General features: G+C 36.8%; 1 long non-coding RNA gene across 1 annotated transcript; it reads left to right on the top strand.

The window, feature by feature from the left end:
• The first annotated feature begins 905 nt into the window (after positions 1-905).
• On the top strand, positions 906-15,630 carry LOC107078658 (uncharacterized). The gene is made up of 2 exons (XR_001479613.2): positions 906-1,124; positions 14,824-15,630. It is a non-coding gene; the product is annotated as an uncharacterized lncRNA (long non-coding RNA).
• The last annotated feature ends 278 nt before the right edge of the window (positions 15,631-15,908 follow it).

Genomic DNA, 15,908 nt, shown 5'->3' on the forward strand with positions numbered 1-15,908 from the left:
TATTCACACAGCCAGGCATTAAGTTTATAACTGGATGTTCGCTAATCTGAATGACTGCCAAAATATGATTTTGTTCGTTTTCTCTGTTGTTTCAAATCGATGTTCCAGCTCTGAGATAAAGAACGGGCTGTGATGTAATTTAAAGTGTTCTACAATACGACAGACTCTCCGCTTCTTCCTTAAGACATCACTGGTCTTTTCAATTAAATGGGTCGACTTTTTCCCGTAAGGAGAATCACAACATATCTTGTCAATGTTTTCGTGAAAAGCCCCAATCCCATGAAATGACTATTAATTGGGTGTAATTTTTTTAGTATCCTGGCGAGGTTCGCTTTATTCAGTTCAGTGTTTAAAGGTATACATAATAAGAAAACCCCGCGTTTCGGGAGAGTGGATACTCAGAGAACTGACAGCAGTGCATTCCCCTATTGAAAACAGAAGCTTCTGTTATACTTTCAAATATATGCAAATTATACATGCGGTTAGCGGTTTGGCAAATCTTGATCGCAATATAAACGATCAATGCAAAGTACCTTCATCCTTTAATAGTCTCTTAATTCACATTTCAGATGATTTTATTTTATTGTCAACACAATTATTTAAAAAATAATGCGGTTTTCATTTACTTTTAAATGATGGGAAGAGGTAATTATGGTCGTAATCAGTTATACACAAATCTCCTCTGATTAACTGCAGCACTTTATTCAAATTGCTGCTATAAAATTCAGAACAATTCGCCTGTAATGATTATGGACTGGGTTTATTTTGGGAGGTGGAATAAAAATGGATATAGCATAAATTATCCGCTAATTATACACTAGTGTCGCCTCAATTATCCTCTTATCAAAAATGGTTGTCTAAATGCAGCGTTTAGTTTCAATTTCCCCCCTTTCTATAACAAGAACTTCATACCTTGCTATTATTATCAGGGTTGTTATTTACTAAGGGATTTAAAACTGCACAGCCAGGCAGAGTAACCATTTCTCAAGGTGGACTGGAGAGAAAGCACTGAAACGTCCAAAGACGGATCAGAAGCGAGTTCATCTTTCATTCTCATAAAAATAATCTAACCATGATATCTCGGGATGTCGGTTGGCGTATTTCTGAGGACAATCTGGAACAAGGTAGGAACGAAATAAAAACGAGAATGTGTCAATACTCCAGAGTGAACCACCTCTGTTTCTTGTTGAGGAATCAGGTGGGGGGGGGGAATCATTCTATTAAATCATTCACGTTTTTCAATTAACGGGTATAAATATATGTAAAAGAGACAGACGTGGTCTTAAGTGTTAGTCCACTCTGGTTATGGTTTAGATGGACTTTTTACACTGGATGTTTTTGCTTCAGCAACTCTGAATGGACTAGAAAGATTCCTTGATGCGTCTCCCTTTCTATCTCTAATTCCGTTTCCACACGCGAGAGAGAAACCAGATCCACAGTTCAGCTGATCGGCTTTGAGTGGAACAGACAATACTTCGGGTTCTGCAGCCTGTTTCGATTTCGATGTTTGCTGGGTTAGGAAATAATGGCAATGGTTTAATACTGCTTTAAAGCAACTCAATATATTCCACACCACTTTGACAGTTTTATTGCTTGTGAACATGGGGTATTAAGTATAATAAGAAAGCTTGTTGTCCCGCAGGCAACAGAGATAGGCTAATCTTTCTCAAATTGACACGAGGAGAAGTGAAATCACCGGAGTTTAACAAAGATATTGCCTGTATTTGTCTCCATTACCAATTAAACAAATCACACGGTCAATAATTCAGTAAAACCTCTTGCAAACAATTTCTAAAAAGAAAACCGGGTAACGATTCCCAACATGTACGGTCGATTCCTTTACCCTTTTTAACAGATCTGAATCATTGTGAGGTGAATCGTTTATTGAACTTATTCACACTTTGTGGTGAAACAGGACCTTTTTGAACTAAAATCTGGAAGCCACGTGTATTCCTGAGACGGATGTGCAATTACAAACTCGTATTGTCGTGTTGGTTGTTGATTTAGAAACAAAGGGTTTGAATCTATTTAAACAAAAACACATAGCCTATAGTTAGACCTATTTATAAAATATATACACCTATAAAACCTTAACACCTTAAAATAATAGGTAAGTCTCCAACACAAACATGACGTCTGGTTAATACATACTTCAGAGCCGAAAAGTTCAATAACTGCGGAATATAATCTTCCTGACTTGCAAATTGTTTTCATTAAAATTTGTAATAACGTGTAATAAAATTCTTCTGTAAGAGAAACATCAAGAAATCACGATGCGATTTTTTTTTTGTAGTTGTTGTTCAGAAGCATGGACATATGACGCAGCTGTGTTTTCACTACCGAAATCGCCTCTTCGAGATGTACAGTACAGCACACGGGTTTTTATTAAGTCAAGCCGCAGTCCTGAGAAAGATGCTAAGGTAATTCGAGCTGAAGTGATGAGATCTTTGTTGCTGTATGGATACTTAATAGTCTCTTCTGCTCAGGCCATGCGAAAAAAAATTAAATAAAGTACTATAACTAACGTTTTCAAAAACGTGTTCGACGGCAGAAGCGAGATCAAGTCGCAGTGGCTGCTGCAGGTACAGGCGAGGTGCTGGCGAGGGGTGGGGGAGGGGTGTGTAGGGCTGGGGGATCTGTGGAGAATCAGTGCAGATAACAGCGTGACAGGTGCATGCATTATTTAATTGCGCGGTAGCTGTGGCGTGAGGTGTTAATATTCTCTCTTTCTTCCCCTTAGTTACAAAGCGACGAATCCTACCTAGGGCAACATCCAAAAGAAAAATTATTGTAGATATTTCTACGGCTTTATACACTGTATACACAACCCTAGGCTCACGTTTGTAATGACATTAGCCAAACATTCGTTTTTTTCTTTGTATGAAAAAAAATGCTCTAATAATCGTTGTGCAAATATCTGACTTTTAGAGTTCTTTCTCTTTGCTCAAAACAAAATAAAAGTTCTATGTATTCATTTTCTGTCAAAAATGATACAAGATATGAAAAACACAGGCATGTCGACATTTTTTTGTTGTGTATAATTTATCTGCTAGGACGTTTCTAATATTTTCCTGAGCTAACGCAATTTAATAATTAGACGTTTTGTGGTGGTATCATGTGATGGCAGTGTAAAGCTTTTTATGTGTCAATTTTGAACATCAATTTGCCGATTTTTATTATTGAAGACCTCCTGTTCTTTTTCTTTGAAAATATACTTGTTTTGTACAAATATTGAAATCAAATGAATTGAATCAAAGACAGAAGACACAAGAGAGACATTATTAGCAAAATTAGCAATATATATGAATAGTGCTCATCCTTTCCAAAGCAGTATAATATAATCAATGCTACAGTAAGTTGGCTTTTGCTAACCGGACAGATCTGCGGTATGAAAATGAGATGTTGCAGAATTGTTTGCTGTTGTCTAACAACACGTGCCAGTGGTAGAAGTATCTAAATATTAGTTTTGTCGACGACCGTTTATAGTAAGGCCCAAGTCCAAGATTACAGATACAGCTGTGTATTTGTATACAGGTTGCTTTGTTTGGTACAGTATTTGCTGGTATTGTATTTCAAGCATAGGACACTACCTCAGATGCAAAGTTGGTTATTTTAAGCACGACCCTTAAAAAACATGCGACATTCTCTTTAAATTGTTCATTGGCGTATTTTTTGTACAAAACGTCGTAAGTCCCCTGTGTCTGATGAACAACGTGTCTCGGAAATGTCAAGTTATCTTTGTGTGCGATTTATTTTTTTAATTTTCTCATATATTAGTGTAAATATATATTCAAATTAAGAACCTGGTATGGGTGATATAGTTCTGAAAGATATGGATAACGATAAGGCTTTGTGAGGCAGTAAAATAATTCTACCAAATAAGAAATCTCTAAATGTAGGAGGACTTGAAAGAAACAGGAACCTCCTTAGTTTGGGCATTTGCCGGTAAACTTTGATTGTTGCATTATTGGATATACGAAAGTCTAACATTTGATTCATGATTAATTGCAGATGAATATACTGTCATTTGCGGTGTTTTTTTATTTAATGTCATGGTATATTTTAAGCAGAGCGTGTTACGCCTGTAAGAGATTGGAAGATATATATATATATTCTGGTAATTTACTTGGTTACTTGTAAATACTTTTGGTGTTAAAATGTGAAAAAAACAAATGTTAATTAACATGACAATGTCGATTATGTTATTGTTATTTCCTCCCAGGTGTTTTGGGGGGAAAATGTAGTTGTTACAGACGTCATTTCAAATAATTTAGAAGATCAGCATGAATGTTTCGCGCATTTATTCTTTAACATAGCATAACGAAAACTATTATACATGTTAAGTTTGTATTTCATCTGTGTATCACCGCTGTCAATGAAATGGAAGACGTCCGCGGTTTAAACGTTTTGATAAACATGGGTTTGAAGAAAAGGGTTCGATTTTGTTCTTTTTATCTGTTTACCTGAAATAAAAATGTGTCGTTTCAATCAATAATTGACGCTATACCATAGACATGCAGACTGCAACCTTTGTCTATCTATCCCACATTCCTACATCTGCTAATCACATTGGAAGCTTGACATGGAGCGTCTACAAAACGAATGTTTCTTCCAAGTGCCTGAAATTTAGTGGTAATTTTCTTAACAGCTATTGACTGGATTGCCTGGGAAGCTTCCTCCTCGAATCTGGAGCTGTGTTTTCGGGAGAAGTTGGGGTGTTGTAACTTGCCAGTCCAGTAGAAAAAGTGAAAAGTGGCTTTTCTCCTGAGTTCAAACCCACCAGAGCTTTACAGACATACAGGCGTCGATGGCTTTCCATCCCAACAGTGTGAAGGAAGTGGCGAGGGAAAATGACTGCAGATGGATCACACACGCAGCTTTCAATTTTGTACACGGGTCAACTTAATAAAACTCAGAAGGAGAGCATCCGCAAACAGCTAGCCACTGTCTCTTGTACAGATTAGCAAATGCAACTCAGATCTAATTCAAACCTTACACGCACATTAATTTATCACACCACCCGCGCGAATTTTAATTCTAAAGTTTCTGCACTGGAAATAGAAATGGAATACTGTATATAGGGACTCTTCAGCTCATTTGAAAACGTGTCGGATTCTCATGCCACAGAGGTACCTCTCTGTTTTCTTTTAATTAAATTTTTTAAGAATCATAAACATATTTGGTTTTCCAGCCAGGATCGAGCAGATGATATTTAGCAATTCGCTAATGTTCATATCTGGCTGAAGTCTGATAATTTCCTGGCGTGTCTGAACTTCAGATCACAGCTGAGTGCCAGAAAAGTTACACTCTTTCGGCGTACATTTTAATAAGTCCCATCTCTGAAGACGGAAAATGTTTAATGTCTCCCGGTGCTATTACAATACAGAAACCCAGCCACAACACAGGAACATAGGAGAAAGTATTGAGTTTTAATTCGGGGACCGATTATGTGCGGATTTTGTTTAAAACTGAAAAGTGTTGAGAGATGAGTTTAATGTTCGTAGGGTTTTAATAATAAATTTAGGAAAATATAAACGTTTTACTCGAAAATTAATAGTACATTTTAAACTACTGCTATAATGAAAAACATCATACAATGTTCAAATAGTGTCTCTATGTTTGTCTTAATTTGGCATCGAATTCTAGCCCCCTGCTGTCCAATCAGAATAGACGAAGTGAAGATCATGTAAAGAATAGTGGTGGGTCACCGTGTCCTGCAAATATATTTCCTCGACTTCTGAGATACTCACACCATCTCTACTTTACAAATTAACCCGAGGGGTGTTTATGAGAAGGTGTTGCTATACAGCAACTGAAGGAGTCTTGTTTTGCGTTAATATCGCCAGACTCGGTATAGGGCTGACGCAGGCGGGGCATGATATAACGCGGTTCAAATGCTGAACATTTATATTATCTGTGGAAAGATCGAATTTTCCCATCCATCTTTGGGTTGATCTGACATCCGTATAGTTCTCTTCCCGAAATGACAGCTGTTGTGGGTTTGGGGTGGGTGGGTGAGTGGTTTTGGGTAAGGGATGTGTCGAAGCTTATTCACAATACTAATACCGTTTCATTAATATGCATCACATACTTTATCAGATCTTTAATTGGGTTTTTTTGATTGCGGGGGGGGGGGGGGGGTCTTTTTGGGTAACACCTCACTAATACCACGATTTTCGGAAGAAAAGAAAAACATGAAATTGGTTTTACCACCAGTGTTAACCTAGTTACCCGGTACATCCAACGTGTTTCACAAAATATATTCACATTAAACGAGTTTAGTGTCATCATGAAAATCGGGGAGGGTTTCCCGAGCAAACAAAAAAACTATGCTGTTTAAATTATTATCACATCAGATCACTTTAAAGAAATGTATTATGGAATATGGCACCTACTGTATGGCACCAGCTCAGAATACTTTTTCGCCAGCCCGTGTCTCCGGAATATAATTAAAACGTTTCACAAATTGTACAGACTAAGACTGCTTTCACTGTTTGCTGGAAACGTTACAATTTAAGTTACAACTTAATTAAGCTTTAGTTCATTTTGCTATAACCCGGTTCATCATACATCACCTTTCTCACTCATTAATAATCAGCACATTAGCTACAGAATGATTCACCTTTAACTAAGCCCCGTAAGTTAGTCCCTTAATGTGTGTCTCTTGGTAAATATTTTCTTTGTTCTATGTATAACCTCTGGAAACCACGAGTTGAGCCATTGATGAAACGAGCTGTGGACGAGCATGATAATATTCTAAGAGACAGGATCTTAAACCACTTTTGCATCCCTCCTGAATTGTGAGACAGCTCAGTTGATGACAAAGGATAGTGTGCATCCGGAGTCTAATTTGTTGTGTTAAGGACCAGTAAAGGAGAAATACAATTCCTTTATGACATACTAACATAAATAACACACTCATAATATCTCCTCTTGTCTACTGATTCACACACTTCCTTATGGAGTGTTGTACAGTATATGCATTTTGTTCCTCGGTATTCTTAGCATCCTTTCTATATTTTCAATTTTACGTAACATAGATAGGCCTACAGTCACTTTGTAAAAGGACTGCCCAGTATCCAGCTTGGATTTTTCAGAATAGCAGTACTAGAAACTCCACATGGAAGCCAAATCGATTACAATGACAGTCTTTATGATCATTTCTGCTTAAGCGGGCTGCACGCATTGCCGCGCAGATATGCTCTTTTTATTTTAAAATGAAGTGAAGTTGGAAGTTATATGGGTTATAAAAGTCAAGCTTTACATTTTCATGTGGCCAGCCTTCGTGTGCATTGTGTTCAGAGGCTCACGTCGACGTTATAAAAAAACGCGGACTCCTTTGACTCGGATGAATCTGAATTGCAGTTTACTGTACGTCTGGCAGCAAACGGAGGCTACCACGGTGCATCCTTAGGGCAGACTAAAATTTTTCTTTTCTTGTCAAAACATTCTTAGTCAGAAATGTATATATATACTCTATCCTACTCTTTATAAAATGTATATATAACAAATTATTACCGTTTGGGATAAGTGTGCTGTGTATGACAGTAACGATGAAGGTCTAATTTAAATGACAGGCTAGGCTGAAAAATTGTTTTCTATTTTGTTGTTGAGTTTTCACCAGCAACATCGCATCGTTTCTGGTTTTAATTTGCAACGAACCAAATTAAGAAATTTGCCATATTGCAATACCTACTTGTCGTATGCTGAACAAATGAGAACATTGTGTGCACACATTGTGGTTCTTTTTCTTACCCTTATGAGACATTATTAGCTCTGACAGCATGCAGCTCAGGTTTGAAGGAGAGGATTTTGTAAAGAGATGACAGACAGGAAGGGCAGCAATCATGGGCTTCTTGGGCTAAAGCTTTTTTTTTATCAGAATGTTCTGTTCGATGCCATTTATCCTTGATGATAGAAAATTGCGCTGTTGCCGGGACACTGCAGCTGAAATAGAGGGCAAGACCAACATTTCCATTTTCCAGTTTGAAAGCCATTCACATGAATTAGTAAAATGAAAAATCCAGCGGTAAACAAAAGGAACTAAACAAAGATACCTTTTCTTACAAAAGCGCCTATTTCATTCTATCATCATTTTTTTGTTTTGTTTTCCGCTAATACCGCGGCTTTGAGTTCGGCTCTTGCAAATCACATGGCCTTGGGATTGTCTGCTTTAAAGGCAGAGATTTATTTTCAAAGCCTTAAACGCTCATATGACATCAACATCTTACCAATAATTCAACCTAAATGTTGATATCAGTCTCTTACATTTCTGACTTTATAATTGTGGAGATCCGCCGTTGTCGTGCGATTGTTAGTTATAAGTTGCTTTACATTAATTGGTTGTTATTATCATGTAATGAGAACACGGTCTATGCTTTTTTTGACATTCTTAATTTTCCCAGTAGAGGATATATTATAATCTACGAAGGCCTAGATAGAATTACTCTTCCTTCGAATTACGGTGCCAAGGCACATTGCAATGTAGACGACAAAAGAATAGTCCTCCATCTAAAAATATAAATGAACTTTGGCATAAAAAGCTGTACTGAGGATTTTCCAACATCACAGGGAAGAATCTCTGAAAAGCAGGTATTAGATACGACCCGAAATGTAATTAATACAGCTGTTGCGGGCTCTCATATTCTCTCTCATAATGGAGTGTTTTGGTTATGTTTGTACCGTGTTGGTACTCTCGAAGCTCATAGAATTGTTTGCGCTGAGTAGTTTGTACAGTTCAAGCTATTTAAGCAGCTTATTGGGCACCGAGGGTAGATACTGTATTTCGCAGACAATATAAGCATATTTTCGGAAACAATTCATCTTTGTTGGAATCGTATTGTTAGACAAACGAAGGAGGCTAGCACACGGCGTAACAGTTGTATTAATGCGATGCACAAAACCACTGCGATTCTACAGGAAACGCTGCTGTGAAGAAGTACAGGAATGACACCATTCTGGCCAGAGCCCAACCATATTGAGCCAAGACAGAAAAAGCAAACAAGTCGTAACAAAGTATTTGACTTCCAAAACAAAAGCTTACATCATGGCTCTAAGCGCTCGGCCCTTTAATATAGTTCTTTATCTGCAATAGCTTACAATAGCGTATTTGGATTTTAAAAAGAAAGAGGTAATTCGTTTAATTGTTGTGGGCAGAAGCAATAAACCTACTCAACACGCTGTTGTGCTCCCGGTCATAAGGATAAGTATTTTATTTACTTTCGGCTTTAACACGTAATCTGTCAAACGTAAATAAATTATTATTGTACATGAAAGTGTAGTTGCGCTTTTATATATCAAGTGAACCGTTGGATGTTCGCCTTACAATGAGCCTGAATTTAGATGTAATATCAGTGATTCTTTCGCATCAAAATAGCTAATATCCAAATTTCAGAACTAAATAAAACCACCCTTACAATTGTTACGCGATATATTTGGTGGAATTATACCATATGTATGTGCCATTCTTTAGTAGGGAAAAAACCCTCATTTGATATTAGACTCTCTTTTTCCTCCAAGGAATGTGTGTGAAATCATGCAAAAGTGAGCAGTTGCTTAGAAGGGGCTCGTTTCTGAAGAAACCGGGCATATGTACAGTATTAACAAAAGTACATCCTGAAAAACCTCAGATATGACCATTCGTAAATTACAGGAGGCTTCGTTTGAATAACTAAACATTATAACATTGGGCAACACAACACTACATTTTTGTGAGATTATATTTTCCTCAGATGCATAATCGTATATTTATTTACTGTGGCCTGTGCAGTCCGCCACGGGGTTTGCTAGCTTGTCTTTGATCTGTTAAGTGGACAAAATTAAATGTACATTATAGTTACTGGGGACATAGATCTTTTCAGAGGTAAATCCTTACTCACGAGAAGCCAGAGACAGGTGGCTGTAGCTCCTGTTTAGCTTGCTCATAACCCTTGTGGTCCTTCTCGCAGTTTGGTAAGAAAAGCCAGATTTCAGTAAACCAGCGGAGTGTGTAAATGTTACAGACTGTAGTTTCTGTAATACCAACGCCAATGTTTCTTTGAAGAAATAAACTCCGTTCCCCTCAACGTACAGTTTATTTTATCCGTTTACAATATAAAATGTCACTGTGTTCATATATTAATCATCGCAATATTTTAAAGCTCATTGCACCCAAGCCGTGAAAAAGATAGTTTCACTGATCTCAATAATTGTGAAATCATACTGATACTCATTACGTTTCTGCTGAAGTGGCAAAATGTTTTTTTTTTCTCCTTCTTTATAGGGAGGAAAACACGTTCAGAAACTCTCGAAGAAATTGGTGGAGGCTGACGTTCAAAATCGTAAAAAAGGGACTTTATTATTCTCGGAAGAGGGTTTCTTTTTAGAAATGTTTTCAAATATTTTTTTTTCTTGCGGTAGGATATCATATTGCTTGATCTTAAACATTCCAGTGGAATAAATTCTATTGAGCCGCGCACCCACAAAGCCTCTTAAAAAAGGTAGAAACACAAAGAAATGGCGTTATTAAATGAAAGACGACCCACAGCCTTAATCGTAAGGACTTGCAAGTGCCTTTCACCTTTTTTCTAAACCCACAGAAGTGAGTCAACAGCAATTTTTTTTTAAAAAAAACATGTTTTCGGTAACCGACGAATCCGAAAACATTTTTTAAACGTTCAAGTTTTCAAGTTTATCTGTATTGAGCATTCCGCAGACACCACACACTTGTATTTCATTTTCAAGCCTTCTTCTCTGATGTAGGTGGTTATTCGTTGTTGTTTTTAAAAATTAACCCAGAAAAAGGCGTTGCTGAAATGTAGGGTATACAAGAAACCTATTATATCTTTTATGCAGGCAAAATGACATTCGTCTCATTTAATCTCTTTTGAGAGACTGTCCAATATAGCAAAATGGAAAAATGGCGTGCAGGTTCAGAAACGGTTTAAGATGCCATTTCCTTAAAACTCTCACGGCACCAGAGGTTAGGTTTATTCTTCTAGATGATAAAGCTGTAACGATCACAGTTTTGAACCGACAGTGTAAAACCTAGATATTATTCGTAGGCGACAAAGCAAAACATTACAAAAGCTATTTCTTTTGGTCACCTTGGGTTAATCACTTATAGGAGACTACAAATAGAAATCGTTTTTTTATTTTTCTTACGTCAGAGCAGCTGTTTGATTATTTGAAATAGGTGCTAAAAGCATATCTTACATTTAGGCCTTTGTATAAGAACGAGAACTGAAGAATACGTGCCATCAACACATAAGTCTCAAGACTTATTACCTAACTGCGTGTAGTAGTGGCTTATGATACTGGACTGCCTTTGTTAATCGTACTGTATGTCATAAAACCCATTACTAGCTAAACAAATTCGACAGACCCCAACAAATGAATTTACAGCTGACAATTTCACAGTTGAGTAATTTCTACTTACCGCTCGTTTTTAAACTCTCACTTTGAGTGCCTTTTAATGTTCAATTGCATGTCGATAAACTTAACAGCTGTTATGTAAATTGTGAAATAGTAGTCTAGTATAGTATTGGAAACAACACTAAATGTAGTATAATTGTGCAGTTTAAAGAGTGCTCAGTCCCGACGTTAATTTAGTTAGTATACTTCACATCTGCAAAACTGACAAGCCCTTGCCGATAAAGGCTGAAATATATGCATAAATCCAAGCGTTATAATCTCGCTGTCACCTTTGTTAATCCCAGTATTGTTAAAGGTCATGTGTTTGAGCAGCAGAATATATCCAGAGACACAAAGGGGATCTTTTCTTCAACAGGAATGTGAAATAAACCAAGGCGCTTTGCCCATTCCCTTCACATTAAAATGTCTCACATACGTTCACAGTGAGAATGCCCCTCGTTTGAGAAGCACAAAAACAAGCATCTATTTTTTTAAATTTCTAGACAAATTTCATAACACCCATAATAAAGCACAGTTATGATTTACCTAAGTAAATTGTTTGTAAGTTTTACCATGAAAGAGTTACAGAAAACAACGAGGTATAGGAGATGACAAAAGTTTTTGCTTTTTTTTGCTGCTGTCTAAAGAGGGACTTTTTGACCTCAGGCACAAAAAAGTAGTTAAAAAAGAGAGAAAGAAATGAGAGGTTCTGTGCATGGAAACTGGAAGTTGACCGAAGCGATGCTATAGAACGGGGAAGTTGCATGTGTGTGATGTTATTTGAAAATCAGCCTTGAAATCCGAGATGGCAGTGTCCAGCGGAGCAGAAGAACACTCACACCTGTTGGGAGTTGCTTTGGAAGTCTGGTCTCCTGCATTGACTAGTCAGACCTGCCTCTGGTGGGACCTGTCAAGCAGGAAACGTTCAGAAAGGCCCTGCATTTGAGATAAGCTGCTTTCATACAGGAAGTAGCATGCCCACCTGTTCCACCTAGAACAATATGCCTTTTCGAAAAACAGTTCGGGTTGCCAGTGCATCCTCATCTTCAACCGCATTTTCATCATGCAACCACTAATGCAGCTTTTTGCCTTTTTTTACCTCCTTCAATAGAACTGACTGTAGGCCTTTAAAAAACAACCAAGATAAAAAATAAAAATGTCATTTTTGATGACTACATCACATCTATTAGTTTATGAAGTAAACCATTTTAAAATGGTTAGGAATGACTAAAAGCACTCAAGCTGCAGATTTAATGAGTTACACAAAACTGCGGTGTGGGAAAAGGTCTCAGCCAATGACACCACATCATATTTTTATATGTTATAGTTTGATAAATAGAGTATAAAATAAAACTGAAATGTACATTATGTTATATGGTGTACTTGGACATTTTTCAGTAAAGAGAAGCAGAAACGCATTGTCTTGTTCATTACGTGCAGATATTGGAAGAGAGAGAATGCTTCCTCTGCAGATGACAGTTTTAAAGCATTGGAGAGCAGGCCATTCTCGGTTGAGAAGGGACTTTAAGAGTGATGTCCCTGAACTTTAACAAACAAAAAAGGAACTTGTGTAAATTGAACAGCTCTACAGTACTGTACACAGTGACCTTTTAATGATGTGATTTGTCTTTTCGGTGTCATTTTAATTATTTCCAGAGTCACCCTGAGAAGACATTCACCCCTTTCAAATTGCTGTTAAATAAAAATCCATTGTTTCATTGTGTCCAACAAATGGAACTAGACCAAGTTAGACCCAGTTGTTTCTCATCCCCTAAGAGTTAAGTGTTCTTTGATGTTTCCTAGCAGATAAACATATTTAAAGCAGGAGAGAATAATCTGACAGAAAACCAATGCAAATTTTGTTTTAATTAAATTATTTCTCCATAGAGCACTGCTTAAAACTGTGGCTAGAATATATGTGTGGGGGTGAGAGGGCAATTATAACAAAAATGGATGTCTGGGTGCCAGTACAGTACTACAGAAGTGCAGAATTATTCAGGTTGCAGTCACATCTAAAATATATCCAGGCCCTGGAGAATCTGGAGGAGTGAATACCCTTGGGTAAAAACTCTGTCATTAGCACTTTTGATAGAGGTAAATGTATCATGGTATCTGAAAATATATAGATATGTATTATATTTATGTAAAAGTCTGGAATATATTTAATATCTATAAAAGGTTGCCAAATTGATATTAGAGGAATGATTGACAGTTGAATACTAGAAAATGCAAACTAGAACGAGCCTGGGAAAGACTATAATTTAATACCATGAAAGATAGTGATATTTGTCCTGACCCAATACTGCTTTAGTTGTGCTGATTTAAATTCTAGTATGCAAATCCTGCACTGCAGTCTGGGTTTCCATGTTTCTAGATGGTTACTCATATACTTGGAGATCTTTGAAGTACTATTGCATCTATTAGTACATACTGTAGTTACATTGCTGTCATAGTACTTCTTTCTTTGGACCAATATCTGTTTTTAAATAACATACCCAGAAAAGCACTTTTCCTTCAGACGGTTGGTGTGCTGAGATATTCACTTGTAATGTGTGGCTCTTCTCTTTTATCTCAGGGTTTATACCTCAGACATGGAGATCACATTGCCTGTGTCTCAGTGTTTTCTCTTGAGTTTAGCTTAGGAGCTTCTGTCTTCCTCTACAAATTGTTTCAAATTCAAACACAGCCTTGGCAAATCAGATCAAGCTGTCTTCTAGTATGGAACCATAAGGCAATGATGCCAAACATTGTTTTTGTTGTTATAGTTGTATGGTATAATTATAACATTATGACCTATAACTACAGCATATATTTGAACAGCTAATATATTCTGGGGTTTCTTTCTTGACTCTAATGATTCAACAAATGAATGAATTCCAAGGGCCTGCATGATGGAGCAACACGTACATCATGGCAGACCCAGGCAGTAGATCATTTCGGTGTGGATTATTATTCCTAGAATAACCAAATTGGCAGCAGGAAATGGACTCTTGACGTGAACAGGAACAAAGCATCTTCCAGCATCTTTTGGGGGAAAGCAACTCACTGATTGGGGAAAAAAAAATATTGCAGTGTGACAATATCAGAATTAACAGGGAAAGCCTTTATTTGTTTTTTTTTTTTTTTACCGAGATTGCTATGATGTTAAGAATCTTTTCCCAAAATGAACTGTCAAGGATCAACAATCAGACATATTCTGTATTTTTTTACGGGCAATAGTACATATGTACTGTACGTCTGAGCAACCATGAATTCAATAGAACAGCCATGGTTCAATATCCTCTGATGCTTTGATCTCATATTATTTTTTTCCTTTTTATAGTACAGTCAGAGAGGAAGACATACGAAAGACTTGCACTTCAGTTAAAGCTATTGATTCAGACCAATTAACCGTTTTCACTCTCTCTCTCTCTCTCTCTCTGTTTTCTACAGCTGCACTGAAAGATGGTCAGAGAAATGGCTTTCAGAATGAGCACAGCCATCCTGGTGCTATTAGACTTGCTGCTAATAATAGGTGTTTCAGCCCCAGGAAGATCAATCAAGAGGAGTCATAGGGAATGTTCAAGGAATGGTTTTACACATCTGCCCAGATGGATTAAATTACACTTGTCTGTTTTTAGTTGCATTACTTAGAAATTGGTTGTCTACTTTTTTCATTTATGTGTCAGTGGACTGCTAAAAGGATTTTGTAGTAAAACTCCTATCATACTTTCCTTGTATTGTATGTTAGACTTTCAGCTGGTTTACAACTTGTGCACATAACGTATATGTGTACAGTTTTGAAGAAAGTCAGATGCCTGTATGTTTTCATACTCTGTGTGGATATGCAAGTTTGATCTCCTATAATCTTAATGATAAATTGTGGTTGACGTATGTAAGTTGTTGGCTGTAATTTGTTAATATATTACACATTTTCTTCATACAAAGATAAAAGCTACTTCTTTTTAATACCAATTAAATATATCTTGTGAATGTCTGTGACTAATCTTCTTTTTAAAAATTCCCAATGTTTGCAATGTAAAAGACTTCTAGTTATATTTACTGAAGTGTTTTTTTTTATTTATCTGCTTATGAAATAACCAAGTAAAATCTGTAATTCATTATACTAAGATGAAAACATGAAACCAAGTCAGTTGTACATCTCTTTAGCACTTAAGGTGGTATTATCTGAAGTTATTTTTTTAAATTATGCTGCTTTTCAAATGTGTTTATAAATAAAAAAGTTTCAAATTTACCTTCCTTACTGTTATTCTTGATGTATTTATTATAAACACAAGTTCTGTAATATGTACATCTGAGAAGATGCCATGAGTGTATATGCAGTATGTAAAAAGCTACTCAGCCAAATTGTTAAAAGTGAAACCTCTGTTTCTTGCCTGGGTGAGATTCTTGGATCAGCTAATAATTAACAAATGGGCTACAAGGTCCCACGGGCCTCCTACTGCTCGTAACCTTCTTATGACAATATATTCTTCATGTGCTCTGTGTTTAATTCACAATACTGTATGCAAAAGTCG

This window comes from Lepisosteus oculatus, chromosome 10 (genome assembly GCF_040954835.1).
Source record: "Lepisosteus oculatus isolate fLepOcu1 chromosome 10, fLepOcu1.hap2, whole genome shotgun sequence".
Lineage (NCBI taxonomy): Eukaryota > Metazoa > Chordata > Actinopteri > Semionotiformes > Lepisosteidae > Lepisosteus > Lepisosteus oculatus.